This window comes from Oryzias latipes, chromosome 6, assembly GCF_002234675.1.
Source record: "Oryzias latipes chromosome 6, ASM223467v1".
In the NCBI taxonomy this organism is placed as follows: domain Eukaryota; kingdom Metazoa; phylum Chordata; class Actinopteri; order Beloniformes; family Adrianichthyidae; genus Oryzias; species Oryzias latipes.
In genome coordinates this window covers 5,111,747-5,130,844 of record NC_019864.2, presented here as the reverse complement: position 1 = coordinate 5,130,844, position 19,098 = coordinate 5,111,747, and the positions used below count along the sequence as shown (strand labels likewise).

General features: G+C 39.6%; 1 protein-coding gene across 4 annotated transcripts in view; it reads left to right on the top strand.

Annotated features, from left to right (window-relative positions):
• Positions 1 to 2,337: 2,337 nt before the first annotated feature.
• The window catches only part of ppp6r3 (protein phosphatase 6 regulatory subunit 3), a 42,986-nt gene continuing 26,225 nt past the window's right edge, over positions 2,338 to 19,098 (top strand). For 2 of the 4 annotated variants that reach the window (XM_011472827.3, XM_011472824.3), the window contains exon 1: positions 2,338 to 2,536. The gene's annotated coding sequence lies outside the window, so the exon portion shown is untranslated. The remainder of the gene's footprint in view (positions 2,537 to 19,098) is intronic. The other 2 variants (XM_004086205.4, XM_011472825.3) reach the window with 1 other exon arrangement.

Below are 19,098 nucleotides of genomic sequence, written 5' to 3'. Positions count from 1 at the left end.
GGAGGGGGATACATGGGGATTATAAGCATCATTACCTTCAAAAAGCTGCAAATTATTTGATACTTTGGAGTTTCCTAGCAAGTTCATTTTCCATTAAGTTACAGATAAAAAATAAAAGCAAAGTTCTTTATGAAATGTAAGAAAAGAAAGAAAAACATAGATTAAAATAAATTAAACGTCACAACAAAGTACTTCACAGTACAGTAGTGTAAGGAATCGACATTTGTGTAAATAAAATTTACCCAGAATAATTATAACATTTAAAATAATTTCTGTGTTTTTGTTTTCTAAAGTAAACCCCAAAATAGAAAAGCCAATAATGTATATCGTCCCAAAAGCCATTAGAGGAAAAACATTCAAAGAATAGATGCTCAGATGTTTCAATATCCTCATTACAAAAAGAACAACACTGTTCAGGAATTCCAACCCGTTTTCTGAGTAATTCCTTGAGGGGAATATTCCTGAAAAGGTTTTGAAGTGACTTCCTTGGCTTTAGGAGGTTTGGGAAGTTTGAAACATTTAGGTGATATTTGTCTCTTTTCTGAATTATTCAAATACTGGGTTATATAGTTTGGATTTGAAATGTAGGGAAAGGACGTTCCACTAGAATATTCTCTAATTTGATGGTTAGGGAGTTTGGCAGTTGATATGTCCGTTAATTATGCCGTTGTTTTTCCACCTTTTTTGAGCCACGGTTCACTTTTTCCTTGACAACAATCCTGCGGCACACCAGCATCCAAAAATGTAAAAAAGGAGAAACTCTATAGTCTGTATTGATGTACGGTCCCTCCATGCCTCCATGCCTCTCACAAGCATTTTTTGGAATAATCGAGGCAGAAAAAGCTGGATGTTGTTGGATGCTTTTCCTTTATGTTGTAATAAAAGTCGGGATAGTTTTCAATAATAATTTTCAATTAAATTAGTTGAAAATGTGTCCAGGTAGTTGTTTTTCCTTCCAAAAACCAAAAGAAAACAATAATATGTTATACAGTGATTTATTTATTTTTAAATGTTATGATCACAACATGCGTGATCAATTTTACTCAAAACAGACCAACATTTTATGTAGGTTTGGGTTCAATTGTTCAATTCACAAAAAGTGAACACAATGAAATTTTATTAGTTTTTCTTCTGTCTTAATCACAAATGTAACTTTACCCAAAATTTCATTTTGGGGGAATACATTGTTTAAATTTAGTTTAAACATGTCTGTTGGCCATTTAGCCTTAATCCTGTTTCTTTTATCTTGTTATTGCTTATATTTAAGCTTAACGGGTAGTTTTTTAATGTTGAATTCACCACTGAGTAAAAATTGGATTCCTCCTTGGTTGGAAAATATTTTATTAGGAATAGTACACCAAGCACTGTTTAGATTTTTAATACATTATTTTAGCCAGTTTATTTTAGAGGTGCCATTAAGGCTGTTAAATTCTATAGCTGTCAGCTAAATATTTAGTTAGGAGTTAAACGTTTAACTCCAAGCAAAATATTTAGTTAAAAAATATTCATTTAAGAATGACTTTAAATGCTTTATTTTTCTCGTTTGAATTATTTATTTTATAAATAAACATTTCTAAATAAATATTTAGCCATTCAACTTAAATATTTAATGGAAAAAAAACTAAATATTTAGTGAGTAAATGTAGCATTGATAAATACATGAATTAAAAGGTCAAATATGCATTTGAAAACCTTAAAAGGGCTAAATAATCAAAAATGTTTCTGTTAATATTTGATTCTCTCAGTGTCTCAAACGGCCCCCACAGCAGTCTGTGGTGCAGCTCTCGAATGAATATTCGTATTTCATGTTCAGCATCAGCACAGCGCCATAACGCTGCCCTGTGCTGCCGCTGCGATGATCGGCCTCGTGTCCAATGAAACGTCAAGATCTTGAAGACTCCAGCCAATGGCTATGTTTGAATGGTGTGCCGATGCGTTCACTGTACCTCGTAAATAGGACCTCAAAACTTTAAATACGACGCAAATGCTGGCTAGTGTGGTGGCCGCAAATTTAATTCCACATTGCTGTCATGTGATGACTATCTTACGCTACAGTTTTAGCATTTAAGTGCCGTAAAGAAACCAAGTGTTAATATAATCGTACCGTGGAACCGCCTTTTTCTAAAATAACGCCTGCAATAACTGTAAATATCTGTCCACAACGCGATTGCTGTGATGGGCTTTTATGCGTGTGTTAGTGAAGATTTTTCTTCTTTCCGGGTCAGAAAAGGTGTTTGTTTTTTTGTTTATTTATTTATTTAAAACCGGGATTTATGGCTTTTGAAATTTTCGAGTGGCGCCGAAACGCACCATGAGGGCCAAACGTTGCACCGCGGTGGGGGAGGGGGAAGTTGAAGTTGATGGAACCGCCATCTTGGAAGTGGTCTCTGTCGTTTAGCCGCTTTTAGAATTACTTTAAATGCTTTATTTTTCTTTTTTGGACTTAGTTTAGTCTACGTTTTAGTATCGGTTGGGCTCCGGACAGATGGAGAGATAACCCGTATGCAGGCGTCTTTTCTCCTCCCGCTGTCGGTTGGTGAGTATCCCCGGTGTTGGAAGGTTTAGCCCGCAGCCGATAGAGCCGGCTAACATTAGCCGGAGAGTAGGAAAACACTTCTGGCCATCTTATCGCAATGCGCGCAGGTAGAACCACTGGACCTTTACCCTGAGATTTCTACCTGTGTTGTGACTACAACAACACAAAAACATTCATCATCATTAAATCGATCCAGTGCCCGCTCGCGTGATGCATGTCTAACAGCGCGCTAACAAACAGCTGCGGGTCCGAGCACCTGACTGTAGTCGGCGGCGCTAGCCTGCTAGCCCGCGCCGGTGCGTCTCCTGTCACACAGCGACAGTGCTTCTTGTGTCCCGCGAACCGGACTGATGCGAGGCAGCGGCAGTCAGCATGACCGCATAAACACTCACAATGGCATGCATACATGTTTGCATTTTGACGTCCACGGTTAATACACAGAAACCCGGAGTCAGTTCAGGGTAAGGCCATTTTGCATGGCTATTGATTAATGTAGCATGGTTGGTTAATCAGTGATGATTTGTGACAGTCTTTCCTATGACATGTTTACATCCAAAGGACACACCAGGAAACTGTTTTTCCTCCGTAATGAATTCATCAAATTGAGTTTAAAGTTTAATCATGAACAAAACAAACAGAAAGTTTTATATCTTTACCCTTTGACCTTAAATCAATCCGGCATTAAGGAATAATTCATTCTATACCTTCATCAAAGCATTATGCATCAAAGATGCTGCTCGGTTAAGAAAACATTTGGGAAAAGAATAAACATGTTTTACCCCTGGGGCACTACAGCAAAGGTCATATCATCACCAAAACCAATAGGGGTAATTCTCTTGGGGCACATTACTGTTAGTAAATTTGAGAAGATTTGTATGAAAACTTTTCAAGATACATTAATTCTAAATTAAAAGCTTTTTCTGATGGTGGCGCTAGAGAACAGGTCAACTCCCTGATCTGTTTTATTATCAAGGGGTTATTTATGTATTCAACAAGTAAACAATGTGCCTGACAAAAAAAAATTGGTTAACAATTTTATGTAAATCATTTTCAGGAGGCATATATCCTTGGGTTCACCCCAAGGGTGAAATGCGTAAGTAATATTTGAGGATAATACGAGGGTTAAAAAGTAGTAGATCAAAGTGATAATGCACACGTTAAAAAAAGAAGTTCTGGTCATCCAGCGTAAATGTTCTATATTACCACACAGGCCTAAACGCCAGTTGGTAACCGGAGCAACAGAAACACAATATTAATAATATTGTTAGTAGTATCTATAAATTTGTATCATATAGATTGTATTCCAATTATTAACATGTTGTAAACAAATAAAAACAGCATAGGTTGTCACAGTTCATAACAACAGCAGGACAGTAACCTGTTGGACTATTTGATAAAATTGAAGACTATGATGAAGCAGAACAGAAAGAGAGAGAAAATAATCTAAGGAGGAAATAAACCATGAGGAGGGATTGACCAATTTAGACGTTAGACTTTGTTTCTTTGAAACAAACATTTGCTTCATCATACGAGGGAAAAAAGCGGTAAGAGGTGAATGTTCTCACTTAACTGATGCTTTATTCAACCTGTCATCACAATCAGCGAATACATTGGGGTCAAGTATTTATTCAGCCACCAATTGCGCAAGTTCTCCCACTTAAGAGAAAGAAGAGGCTCTGTCTCACATAGGTATACCTCAACTATGTGACTCAAAAGGAGAGAAAAAAAATCCAGAAAATCATATAGTGTGACTTAAAAATTATTATTATTATTTTGCAAAATTATGGTGGGAAATAAGTATTAGGTCATCTATGAACAAGCAGGATTTCTGTCTCTCCCAGACCTGTAACTTCTTCTGTAGAGGATTTTCTGTCCTCCACTGGTTACCTGTATTAATGGCTCCTGTCTGAACTGGTTATCTATAGAAAGACACCTGTCCACAACCTCAAACAGCCACAGTCCAAACTCCACTATGGAGACCAAGTAGCTGTCTAAGGACACCAGAAACCAAATTATTGACCTGCACCAGGCTGGAAGACTGAATCTGCAACAGGTAAGCAGCTTGGTGTGAAGAAATCACATGTGGGAGCAATAATTAGGAAATGGAAGACATATAAGACCGCTGATAAACTCCCTCCATCTGGGGCTCCCTGCAAGATCTCACCCCATGGGGTCAAAATTATCACAAGAACAGTGAGCAAAAATCCCAGAACCACACGGAGGACTTAGTGAATGACCTGCAGAGAGCTGGGACCAAAGTAACAAAGGTACCATCAGTAACACACTACACCACCAGGGACTCAAACCCTGCATGGCCAGACGTGTCCCCCTGCTAAAGCCAGTACATGTGCAGAACCGTCTACAGTCTGCTAGAGAGGATTTAGATGATCCAGAAGAGGATTGGGTGAATGTCCCATGGTCAGATGAAACCAGAAAAGAACTTTTTGGAAAGAACTCTACTTGTCGTGTTTGGAGGAGAAAGAATGATGAGCTGCATCCAAAGAACACCACAGCTACTGTAAAGCATGGGGGTGGAAGCATCATGCTTTGGGGCTGTTTTTCAGCAAAGAGACCAGGATGACTGATCCGTGTGAAGGAAAGAATGAATGGAGCCACGTATGGTCAGATTTTGAGTGAAAACCTCCTTCCATCAGCACTGAAGAGGAAACATGGCTGGGTTTTTCAGCAAGACAACCATCACAAACACGTTGCCCGGGTAACGAAGGAGTGGCTTCATAAGAAGCATTTCAAGGTCCTGGAGTGGCCTAGCTAAATCTTTGGAGGGAGTTGAAAGTTTGTGTTGACAGAGACAGCCCTAAAACTTCACTGCTTTAGAGGAGATCTGCATGGAGGAATGGACCAAAACATCACTTGTGAAGACTTACAGAAAATGTTTGACTGCTGTCATTGCCAACAAAGTACTGAGTTGAACTTTTGTCATTGACCAAATACTTATTTTTCACCATAATTTACAAATAAATTCTTTGAAAATCAGACAAAATGACTTTCTGGATTTTTTTCTCATTTTGTCTCTCATAGTTGAGGTTTTCCTATGATGAAAATTACAGGCCTCTCTCAGCCTTTTAAGTGGGAGAACTTGCACAATTTGTGGCTGACTAATTACTTTTTTGCCCCACTGTATATCGCTTTCCTTTGACGGTGTGCCCAACGCTTAAATTTTGCCCCAGGTCCTCAGATAGTGTCTGTTCATTGCCTTAATTAACATCGTAACTGGACGTCCCTGCTGAGCAAATTGTGTTCGGTATGAATGCGGCTTAAGGGCAATAATAACTGCTAGCTTTCCTTGTGGAGGAATACAGCTGTGTGCACTCAGCGCCAAACATTCCTATAAGGACAGAAATGAATGACAATTGTGATCGTTGCTTTTATAATGGAAATACAGCTGTCTGTTGCTATAACAGTTTACTTTTTGCTGCCTCGGTTTTACAGGATATGCTTAGTGCAATAGGGTTGGGCGATGTCCCTTAAATTGGCCGTTGACGATGTTTGCTGTCAACCATCGGGATGGACGATGACATCGTCGGGAAGGAGGGGGGGTTGGGGGGCATTTTTCGTTCTTATATAACTGCTATTTGTTTTTTTGCTTTTTTCATTTTATTTCCCAACTATTGACTAATCCGCGATGATCCAGTATAAACTGAGGGAAGTGACTTTAACAAAAAAAGTAACAAACAAAATAGAAAAGAAGTAGTCCGCTCCCGCACTTCACTAGTCAAGTGGACCGGCGGAGCGCGGACTTACAGCTTTGTGTTTGAGGGGAAGGGGGGGGGCTGCTTTGTTACATGAGCGCTATGTGTGGGAGATTTAAGACTGCGATCCGTCCCGCAGCTCTAGGGGTACAAGCAACCGAACTCAGAACCGGGTCTAAAAGTGTGTGTCAGAGCACAGCTCGGATCGTCAGCACACACAGCGGTTTGAGCTTCAAAGCAGAAATGTCGCTCAGTCCTTAGAAAACATTCAAACAATCACGCGGATTTGTGTTTCCAGTCGTGTCCCGGCTAAATAAAGGCTGATGTTATTCTTACATGTTTACGTGCAGCCAGCAAGCAGCACCACCCAAAGCTAATGTTGTTAGCCCGTGTTAGCATACTGCTAATCCTGGCTTCGTTCAGAAAAAGCACTGACCACACGGATTAAAATTCAAATGATGAGCGAACAGGTGTTTCATAATAACCGTAACATTATTAAAAGCACGTTTAGAAGATCATCTCGTATTTTACCGAGCTGACATGTCAATGTATATAGCCGCTCGGCGCTGTTTAACATTGTTTTGTATTGAAGTGTTACATTCAATAAAGTTTGAAAAAAAAGACGCTCGGCGGAATTTATATCCTTCCGGTTTTCAAACCCTACTGCGCATGTGCGAATGATTTATTCCGACGGAAAGTGTGACCTTAGTGAACGTTTTTATATTCTGAAAACATTTTTCTGTGCCCATCTACACGGTTGGATTCTAATCCGACCATTGATCCCATCAAGATATTTTGTACATGTAACCGCGGCTTATGGTGTCGACGCGCAACGTGGCGGGGGCGTGGCATCACGATGGTGGTCTCTCCATCGGGATGTCAGTCACCCATCACGATGGACGATGATATCGTCCATCGGCACAACCCTATAGTGCAATTTAGCTCAATTTCTTTTTTTTTTACAGCGCATTGTGTTCTGCTTTCTGATTGTAAACCATTGTCAATCAGTCTCCTCCGTGCTGTGTTGTTGCAACAGAAATATTGACATGTACAGTTCTCTCAATAAGTATTAGAAATTCAATGTCACTTTCTTTTTTTTTTATACCCAAGACATCTGAGTTTTATATCAAAAGATGTATATAAGACTAAAGTTCAGAATTCCAGCTTTTATTTGATATTGACATCAAGATGTGTTAAGCAACTCATTACAGAGCATCTTTTCTTTGTACCCACCCACTTTTTAAATGAGCGAAAATATTGGAACAGGCATTATTAAATTAACTTAAAATGACAAAAATGTAATATTTGGTGCCATAAACCTTATTTGCAGTATCTGCTTTGAGGCTGCAAACTGTTGACTTTACCAAGTTGTTGCTTTTGTCATTTGAAATTCTGTTTCAGGCCTTCATTACAACGTCTTTCAGTTCTCTGGTTCTGGGGGTTTCTTCCTTCAGTCTTCTCTGGGGAGAAAGTGCATTCTTTTTTGGGTCAAGGTCCAGTGATTGACTTGACCAGTCCAAGACCTTCCACTTTTCCCCCCTTATGAAGACTATTGTTGTGTGGCACAAGTTATTTGAAAAAAGATTCAAAGATTCTAGAGTCATTCCTGCTCCAGATTGTTAACTTGTCTTTAACATCTGGTATTTTCCCAGAACCACTGAAAATACCTGTAATCAAACCCCTCCTTAAAAGGAACAGTCAAGACAAGACACAAATGAGCAGCTACAGACCAATATCAAACCTGTCATTTTTAAGTAAGATATTTAAAAAGGTGTTTTCCTTTCCATCAGTAAATTAATTCTTGATAAGAAACTGCTGCAATGATGTCTTCCAGTCAGGCTTCAGACAGCACCACAGCCCCGAGATGGCTCTGACCAAAGTGACTAATTATACACATTTGAACAAAGACTGGAAATATATCAGTGCTAGTTTTTGGATCTTAGTTTCATACAGTTGACCACACTACTTTACTCAAACAACTGCAGTGATGAAAGTCTTCCGGGAATTCCCGGAAATCCGGGTTTTTGAGCAAACCGAACGTACTTTCCGGGAAATAAAGACCTGATCTCTACGGACAAATCGCTTTCCGAATTAAAAAATGGTCTGAAATCAGCTAATTTTAGCTTTATTTTCTATATTTCTCCGCAGATCGCTTCCTCTATGGTCGTGGCCATCTCTCCGTCTTCCCGGCCTAATTGACCAATGACGGGACGTTTTAGTTGCTTTCGGATGCGTCGACGGGTCTGATTGGCTCTGTCTGCACCACGTGGTCAGCGTGACTCGCTTCCCTAGAGACCAAAACTGGCGGACCCACGCTAAACTTTCACAAACACATCTGAAGAGTTTGCGATCAAATTTGTGTTAAAATAATGGCAGGCATCGTCATTATTGAGCGTGGTCACGACCTCAGTTGTGAGAAGACGATAAAAAACAAATTGAAGTGGTCTTGGCTGGAAAAAAAAGATTTTTAAGGTAGTGTAGGTCAAATACTTTTTTGTGTAAAATAATCTCAAAACCACATTTTGAAATAATTTCAATTTTAGTTTTGAGTTTCAGTTTTTATTTTGAATAAATTTCTCTATCTAATTTATTTGTATTTCCTAATTACCATGATTTAGTTCAATATAGTTGACATTAATTATAAGTATTTGATGGTTTGGACCCGCACTACCTTAAAAAATAATGTTTACAATGTTTAGTTTAGTTTGTATGTTTGTTTTGATATTTCCCAGATTACTTAGTATTGGTGTTAAAGAATTGATGTATTATGTTATAGAATTAAAGTTTAAAGCAGATCCCATATTTTGATGTAATTATAGTTTGAGAAAACAGTGCAAGTGGATGTTGTACATCAGTCATTTCTAAAGCAGAAATAATGTATAAATAACTGAGGTATTTTCATAGAATATCATAGTTACTGGTGTTCTTTTTGCCATTTGGGGCTTTGATGTTACTATATTTTAGCAATTGTATGTTTTGTAGCTTTAAGGAAAAGCGTAGATTGTAGGATTGTGTTACTTTGAGCAATTTTCCAAATTCTTTTTTAGGACCAGCAAGTCCTTAATGGAGAGTCAAACTAGGGGTTTGACTCTCCATATATCCATGGTTTGAATGACAAATCATGATGCTCCAATTAGTCTTAGTTTCTTGATAAAGAAGTGAATAACTAGCTGCCAGAATGCACCAGAATGCATCTAAGACCACGTATTTTTCCAAAATTTCGCTCTGTGCCCGCCATATCGCTCAAAGAAAAGTTCAGGGATTTTTTCCTTACCTGACTTTCATCACTGAACTGTAAAATAGGTGGGTCTCACTGGACCAGCACTAAGCTTTGGTGTTTAGTACTGGAACTTAGAAACTTTGGTGTTGTCATGGACACAGACCTACATTTTGATAAACACATTAAAGCAGTCACAAAATCAACCCACCCAGATTACAGATATGTCTAATTAGGACCTAGAAAAACTAGGTCATGCTTTCATCTTTTGTCAACTTGACTATTATAACCATGTTTTTATAGGACTACTTAAACAATCAATTGGGAAACTACAGCTTATTCAGAACTCCGCTCCTCGGTTTCTTGCAAGGACCAAAAAAGTAGACTCCATCAGTCCAGTTCTGAGGTCTTTACACTGGCTGCCGGTCTGCCAGAGGATAAACTTGAAATTTCTGTTGCTGTTTTATAAAGCATTGAATGGTATAGCACCAAAATACAATAATGACCTCCTGACCCAGTACTACCAGCAAGAACTCTCTCACCATCTTAATCTGGTCTTTTGCAAGTTCCTTGTGTCAAAACTAAAGATGGAATCTGGATTCTGCTTCCCTGTCCACAGAACTGGAACATACTTCCAGGAAGTCTTAGATCAGCTGAAACACTAAGTTGTTTTTTTTAATCCAAGACCCATCAGTTATCAGCAACGTTTGATTAGTTTGTATTCCAAAGTTTACATCTTCACTCTTTATCTATGCTTATTTAACTTCAGTTCTTTTTAACTTTCTTTAAATCTTTTTTATGATCACTCGTAATATTCTTTTGATTGTTTTTTATGTTTTATTTAAAGCATTTTATATTTTCTTTGTACATCAAATGAGCTATACAAATAAACTTGCCTTGCCTCACAGCAGTATATTTTGGGTCATTGTATTGTTGCATGATGAAACTTCTCACATTTAGTTTGGATGCATTTTCTGTAACTTGCCAAAATGGTTTTGCAGACTTCACCATTCATTTGGCTGCATAAGTTGCATCATCAATAAAGATGAGTGAGCCCATTCCAAAGGCAGCCATGCAAGCCCAAGCCATGATTGTACCTCCACCAAGCCTCACAGATAATCTTGTATGTTTTGGAACATACAAGCTAATCTTTAGCAGAGCCTTTCTTTTTTCCATACTTTTCTCCATACTTTGGCCTTTCCATCACTTAAGTATAGGTTAATGTTGATCTCATCAGTCCACAAACATTTGTGGCTGATCTCTGTACATCTTTGCGAAATCCAATCTGGCCTTCTGATCTCTGTCAGTGACTGTTGTCATCTGTTTTTTTTTAATGTTTGTCATCAACTGCTGCTGTTACTCTTGGCCGACCTGTTCGATATCAGTAGTTTCTTTCTTTTTCAAGACATTCCAACTGGTTGCACTGGTTATGCGCAATGTTTGTGCAATAGTTCTGAATGATTTTGCCTCTTCTCTCAGCTTCAAAATGGTTTGCATTTGATGTTTACTTTACTGTAAATAGTTTTCAACGTTGAAACCCTATAACCAAAGACAAGAACTATTTGTTTTAGTATTCAATCTAAAAGGAAACACTAACCCTAACCCTAAAATAAATAAAAATGGAAAAACCTGAGCAACTAGAAACCTCAGTCACATGTTCAATGTTTTTGCTCACTTGGAAAGTGTGTGGGTTCAAAGAAAATGTGTCATGTCCTGAGTTGTTTAACATATGTAGATGTCAATGCCATGCAAAAAAAGGTGAAATTCTGAACTTCAGGGTGTATTCAAATTGGAAAAGTCATTTGGCTCGGACTTAGTCCACTTAATTTGGTCCGGATTGAGTCCTGGACCTTGGTTTGGTCACTGTATTCAGGACTGAAGCTTGTAAACAAAACTGTGACCAAAGATGTCTTCAGCCATTGTTTCGTCGGGTGTGGAACATCTGTATCAAGGCCAGTTACAACACTTTTTACTTGCTATTTTCGTATGGCAGAGGCATGCAGCAAGGCGGTTAGCGAGAAGAAGTCCGGTCTACGTTTATGGAGATTTCTGATCATGAACATAAAGGGGGCGCGGTGTCGCGGTTTTTATGCAATCTTTTTGATTGAGTAAAAGCTGAAAGTCTGCACTTCAATGGCATCTGAGTTGTTTTATTTCAAATTCACTGTGGTAATGCACAGAAACTAAATTAGAAAGAATGTGTCTCGTCCAAATATTTATGGTCCTGACTGTACATCGCACTCTGAAGGAGAACAGTAATAACCCCCCACACACGCACATAATCCCCAGGCGGGCGGCCTTGTCGCGCACTCAGGAATGCACGCAGCTTGTAATGGAAATGAATAAAATGGAAGTAATTAGAACGCAGTAAATTTATTGTATTTCCTCGTGAGACTGAAACTTCTGTTGTAGAATGAGGATGTGTGTGTGTTTCTGAAACCGCGTGTGCAGCGTAGAGGGAGAGACGGAGAACAGTAATAAAAGGTTCCCCCCGGAAGCCCTTAAAGTCAAAACACAGGACTAGTAGAAAAGTAAATTATCAGCAAAGATGAATGTGTTTAATGTGTTTATTATAGTTCCAATCACGCACCATATGCAGAACTTAAAAAAATAAAAAAAACTTTCAAAAAAACAACGTGTGGTTATCGTCACACCCCTAATGTCATGTTAAAAGTTGTTTTAACTGAGTTTCACAAAGCCTGTTTGGGAGCGAACCAAATTTCAGTCCGATTGGAAACAAACCGGGACCACCTCCAACGATGGGTCAGAGAGCAGGTTTTGGCCCCGGACCAGGGTCTGCTTGAGTGTATTCGGCTTAAAATTTGTTCCGGATTTTCGGTTGAAAAGAACTCCAATAGTGGAACGTCAGTAGTATTGTTTATTAAAAAAATAAAAGAAACAACACTAACCATTCTTAGTCATGAGTGAAACTTGCTTTTCATTTTAACCCATTAGGGTCCCAGGCGGACAGCATGTGCTTCCTTTGAAGTGCTTCCTCCACTCTCATGCTCTGCTGCTCCATCACTCTGCTCTCCTGCTGTGCCTTGCTCTCCCTTTTTTTATTCCACTGCCCCTTCTTTTCTGATGTTACTGGTCTAATGCAATTATTAAAAACATGTTACACCTTTAGATCGTATCACATCCAATTATGAAAATGAACATACTTTTTACCAAACTATAGTTTAAAAGTCAGTAAAAAATTAGTCATATCTCACCAGCACCATTTTTAGCAGATTTCTTTATCTTAGAAAACTATTTCAACAAGCCCATCTTCCAGTCTGCCAAAAACTTCTTACAGATGCATCATGATGCAAAGATATGCGGTGAATTAGTTTGCTCTGGTTAGCTAAGCAGGGTTGGGCCTGGTTATTCCATTGACAGGACACAACCTGGATCTGCCACATGATGGAAGGTTTTGTAACCAAGTGGGGCACTCAAATGATTCCAAATGCAGTGGCTTTGGTAAGGAAGGCTATTCACAGCAAAACGGAAGCCAAAACGCATCTATGAATTGTGAGGTTATTTGCTGTAGTGATCCCTAAAGGGAAAAGCCAAAATGAAAAACAAACACGTTTATTTCAAAATTTGATTAATAATTCTTATTTAAAAAACATTATCAATGCCGCACAGACAATAAATTCAAGAGTAAAACAATGCTGTACAAAAAATAACTTTCTGTTTAATCCTTTTAACACATCAGAACGTTTATTTTATTTTAATTTATTTTATTTTGACTGCTGGACCGTACCACTCATTGAAAACTAGGCTTAGAGTTGCCAATGTTTCTCTCTCAGTAAATCAAATGATAAACTCGACAATAAAGCAATTGAGTTGATTTTTGTGTGTTTTAGTCGGTCTGCTCTGGATTTGCAATTTTGTGATCGCACCAATTCCTGCAAATCTAAACAATTCCTGCACATTTCTTCTCATCAGAGTAACTTCGACGAATCACTATAATTTGTTACTTTTGCCAAAAGTTTTAAATTTTGAAAGTTTCACTAACGAACTGTTTCCATCAATGATGTTTAAAGGCTCTAGCATTTTCATCACCGGTCTAGATCCGTTTTCCCCATACATTGAAATTTTTTTTTCTTTTATTTAACGTCTCATCGACTTTGTGGTACTGACAGAAGCGTTTAAGTACTGTATTGAATTAAAGTTTGTGCTTAACAGTTTGCAAATATTCGTCTTTAAAGTGAAGGTAAACATTTTTGTTCCACTTTAACATTATGTTGGACCACACACAATTGAGAAACACTTTTAACTAAAAACCAAACTTAAAATGTATATACAGAACAGACCAAATGTTTGAACACATTTCATTCAAGTGAATGGGAAGGTGTGTTCAAACATTTGGTCTTTGCTGTATGTTCAGGCATTACAACAAAAAACATTTGTTCCCTTTAGGAATAAAGATGGATTAAGAATAAAGTTAGTGGAACAAAAAGTATTAGAAAGTTAGGAGTTTCTGTTTTTTCTGATTTATGGTTAAATGTTAATGTTCTGTTTTTTGCAGGAATTTGAGTGTGGGGTAAAATGAACTACCGTATTTTCACGACCATAAGGCCCACCAGGTTACAGGGCGCGGTCTCAGTCACTGGGGATTTTTCAGTCTTTGACACATGCAAAAGGCGCGGGCACATTAACGCCCCGTTCAGACCCTTGTGGCCTCCAGAGTGGGTTAATAAAAGAACCAGTTACTGTTCTTTTAGAGCAGGGGTCGGGAACCTTTTTGGCCAAGAGAGCCATAAATGCCACATATTTTGAAATGTAATTTCGAAAGAGCCATACAATAATGTAGTGTCCCTTCCCCACACTGAGACTTAACCTCTCTTAAGGTTCTTTATTCCGATTACTGCAGACCGCAACAAACGCCCTTCAATTAATTCAGCAACTCCTGAATCTCTCCCGCCGACACGAGAGCGCTTCTCCCAACTTTATATTCCCCTGCTCCCGCTCCAGCCCTCCCATTTCCCTTATTCGGCCCATAGCTGAACCCCATTGGTCCAAACTACCTAACAACAGGCTGAGCGACAGAACTGAGGGCCAATCAGATCTCTGCTTGACGCGTTCAATGAACTCCAGAACTTTTAACGCGGCCCAACAGCCATCCAACTCAGTCCGCGACAATTTGTTTAAAACTAAATATACAAATGAATGTGTGCATTTGATTTAATTTCAACATTTTTAAAGTACAATAAGTCTGTGGATTCTTTTTAATAACATTGTTATTCTGTTGCTAATAAATGATGAGTATTTCTCGTGGTAGTTTTGCTGATGGTCTAGTCTGGTTGATACGTGGTGAGTTTCTGCTTCGTTCAGGCGTTGAGACTTTAAACGTGATCTTAGGTCTGAATGTTCTGTAGATGTGAGACAGACTGATCACATGCAGACATGGAGTCAAACACACACTCACACGCTGCAGTGAGTGACGGGCAGCGGGTTTTACGTTTTTACAATCCCTGCGCGATTCACCTGCTGCCTGTCCCCACAACCCCCCCCCCCCCCCCCCCCCCCCCCCGCCCCCTCTGCTTTCTTCCTCAGACGTCCCGTCCCCGCATCTGCGCGCTCTTTCTCAGAGACGGGAGCGCGCAGTTTTAGGCACGTCAATTCACAGGTTTCCAGCTGGTACAAACTCTGTGAAATAATAGATAATAGTAACTGATAGCGCTGGCGCAGATTTCTCTCTCTAAGCACTGCTACTACTGCGCGCCTCTGGCATCGCATCGCGCCCGAGAAGGACTGGTCTAATGAAAAAAAAAACTATAATTAAAGATTTGTCTGCGAGCCACATGTGACCATCAAAAGAGCCATATATGGCTCGCGAGCCATAGGTTCCCGACCCCTGTTTTAGAGGAAACCTTTTTTCTTTTTTTCTTTTCACTGTTCTCCCTAACGTGGTAGCACAATTTGAATGCACTCTCAAACTCACTTGCGCTCAGCGCCTGACGCCTGTCCTTAGGGTTAGGGAGGGAGCCGTAGCTCTGCTTTCCTTCCTACACACGCGCTAGCGAAGAGACGGCTTAAGCACACACACACAAACACTCAGTGTGTTTAAAAAATGCAGCAGGAGCAAATCTGATTTAGTTTTATTTATTTTTTTATATTTTCAGTCATAGAACAGCATCTAAAAATCCATCAATCCGTGGATTTAGCCCCGCCCATGGCCACTAAGACGCATGGGAAGTGTTGATTCCCACACCACGAGTTAGGGAGCTGTGAAGAGAAGTGACACTTATGTTGTTACAGTTCTAAGTCTATGTTCAAAACTATTGGGTGGAAGCGCTGGAATTAAATGTGAGCTAACTAAACCTCTGCTCATCTTGTCCACACTGAACCTGTTACTGCTTGTAAGCTCACATAGCTTTCTATTGCTGTCAGTAAATTGACGGCCCCAAACATGAGATGCCCCCAACAGTTTGTAGAAAAGTTAAGACTTTTAAGTGTGCATTTAAATTGTGAGAAATTTGATTGCTTTATTAAATGTGAATTTTGTTGTTCATTTTAGGGTGAAACATTGATTTTTCTTCAAGTAAAAACAATTCTTACTGAAGTAAAATATTGACTATACGACGGTTTTTAATCGTGAAATCAACAACAAAAATAGGTTCTTACCGTAAAAAATGAAAAAATGTTTCACCGTAATTTTATGGTACTTTTCTGGCAACCACAGCTGCCAGCATTTTTTTACAGTGTAAAGGCCCGTACACACCGGGACAAATGTTCGCTAGGCGTTATTCGCCAGTGTTTTTCGCCACGTTTTTTGTGTTCACACCCAGGCGATTTTCGCTGACGATGAGCCGAGCGAACATGCAATTTCATTCCCTGACATTAGATGGCGCTTAGTGTAAACAGAAATACTCCTGTACACAAGGTGGCGCTGCGCAACTTTACGCTTCTTAAAGTCGCTTTTCACTCAGAAGAAGAGAGCAAGTATTTACGCGATTGTCAGAATAATACAAAGAAAACATGAATATTTCAAGCACCAGTAGCTCCAACTGGTGCTTGGTTCGGGGATATTTTAGAATGTCCATCATTATTTCTCCGCGGCTGTGTAGACGCTACTTGACGTCTATCTTCTTCGCTGGTATGTGTGCTCAGCAAGGCACTTTTGTGTTTGAGCGCCCCCAAGTTGTGTTTTACTGTAACTTCAGAAGCTCCAGACACGTGTGCAAAAGCGCCATTCTCATTGGTCGAATAGATTTTTGACGCGAGGCGTCAAAAAAAAAAAACGAACCCGAGGCGTTTTTTTTTTTTTTTACGCTTTGACGCGTGGCGTTTTTTCGCGTCGGTGTGCACACTCTAATTGGTGCCCTTTGTTTAGTCACGAGGCGTTAAACGTCGGCGAAAATCACGGGCGAAATTCGTCCCGGTGTGAACGGGCCTTTAGGTAAAAGTTGATGATCACGCATAAGGTGATTTGTGGGCTGCGTAAAAGGGTTAAGCTAATCTGGTTTACAGAAGAGCTCTGACGTTTTTTTATTTATTGAATATTTACCAGGGCTCCAGACTGCGACCAATTGGTCGCATTTTGCGACCAAAATTTGAGAGTGTGCGACTGAATTTTACATCCAGTCGCACATGTGCTACCAGTAAATTTGCCTCCCCCACCCTCCGTATTTTTTATACATTAAACGTGGAAGGGGCACATCAATGAGCAATGAAATAATCAATGAGATGCGAGCGCAAACGCACGCAGGCAGACACACACACTCGCGCACATACTCATGAAACGCTAGCACACACTCTTTTTTTTTTTTTTTTGCTAGCAAGGAAGGAAACGCAGACAAATATCATAACCTGATATTTGCGTCTGAGCTATGAGTAAACGAAGTATTGATTCATTCTTCCGACCTGTGGCTAGTGTACCAGTGCCAGAGTGTACAGCAGGGGTCTCAAACTCGTGCCCCGCGGGCTATTTGCGGCCCCAAGATGATATTTTGCTGCTCCCGCCTTGACATGAAAGTTTAATGTTAACGCAGCCCGCCAGGTTGTATGAAAGACAATTTTTCATTGTCGTGCGCGGAGCTGACAAAGCAACCAATCACAGTGGGGTATATGACTCTAGGGGGCGTTAGGAGACCTGACAGCCCCCTCCCTCCCTGGACCACATTAAGGAGTTCCTTAATTTCCTTTAGAACGTATCTATTCGCTCGTCATTTTCTACATACATGCAGTCCGTGCTGAACTTTTCTCTGGATCACACAGACCCGGAGGAAGGTTTAGGTTTTGGTTACGGCAACGCATCAGCCGCAACCAAACGGTTTATGCACGGCTGTTACGGCAGCACACCGCTCCCGCGGGAGTCGGGGCAGCTGAGGAGAATAAATGTCCCACACCTACATGCATGACAGCTAACGGGGCTTGAACTTTAAATATGTGCGAGTGACAAGATTAGCCTTAGACACACAGAAAACACGTGTGGAAAATGCAACAATAGACGTGTTTAAGATGAACCAGCGGCTCGCCTGGATCGTTGGGGTGACCGGGGGGGGGGGGGGGGGTTGTGAGATGAAGGCAGATCTGCAGCGAGACTGAAGGAGAACAGGAAATTGGAGTTGTCCTTAACAGTCTATTTATTTTTAATATGCCTCTCCCCCTTACCTTAGTTTGATCTGTGTTATTACATATTTTATATTTATTTGAATGTTTTGTAATATATGCAGCCTTTTTTAATCAATTGGTATTTTAAATTATTTAAATTAATCACTCATCTACATAAACCATTAGGACACATGGTTTTTGTAGTCTGCAGGGCAGCTTTCAGTCAGTTCAGTACTAAATTTCCAGCTGTGTTCGGGTAGGTTTGCCCCTTGCTCCCACCCCTTTCTCCTGATATTTTTGTGATGATTGACAGGTGATGTTGAAGCTAAAATATATGATCTCAAACACGCTTATTGTGCATCTTGGCTGCACTTATTTGGTGTCACCAAGATGAATTTCTATCCATTTTGTTTACCATTTGTACTGTCATGACAGCAATGGTGCTGTTGTTTACCTTTTTGTTGCATTTTCAAAAGTGCAGAATAAAATGTGACACTGAATTTGAAACAGCACATTGTAATTTCTGCATCTATTATTAAAGTATTTATTAGTAATACAGTGGAAATTAGTAGATTTGGTTTGCATGTTGATTCACGGTATGCGCCCCCAAATTTTATGGTTGTGCCCCTAAAATTTTCAGTTGGGGGCCACTGTGCTCCTAGTGAAAAAAGTTAGTCTGGAGCCCTGTTTACAGTTACACAACTCAACATTTGGCAGAAATGGTTCGAAAATTATTTAACGGTGCATCAAAGTTAGTAATGTTCTATTATTATGTTAGTTTCCATGGGCACTTCTCCAAAGTCATTGATGACATAGGAAGTTGAAAAATCAAGGTGTGAGGAGTGAGTCATTGTTTGTCTGTTCCTACATGGTTTCAATTTGTGTAAGGTTCACAGCATTTTCGTTTTTCTCCAATTTGAATTATCATGAGGTATAGTTTGAGTGCTAGGGTGATCAGTTTGATCAAGGAGCAACCAACTTTCTCAATAAGGGTAAATAAACAAATAGAGATCAGATCGCACCATTGCTCCCAGTTTTTGGAGGTATCAAAAAAGATCTTTGAGAGTCTCAGTCTCTTTGTGGAAGGTAAT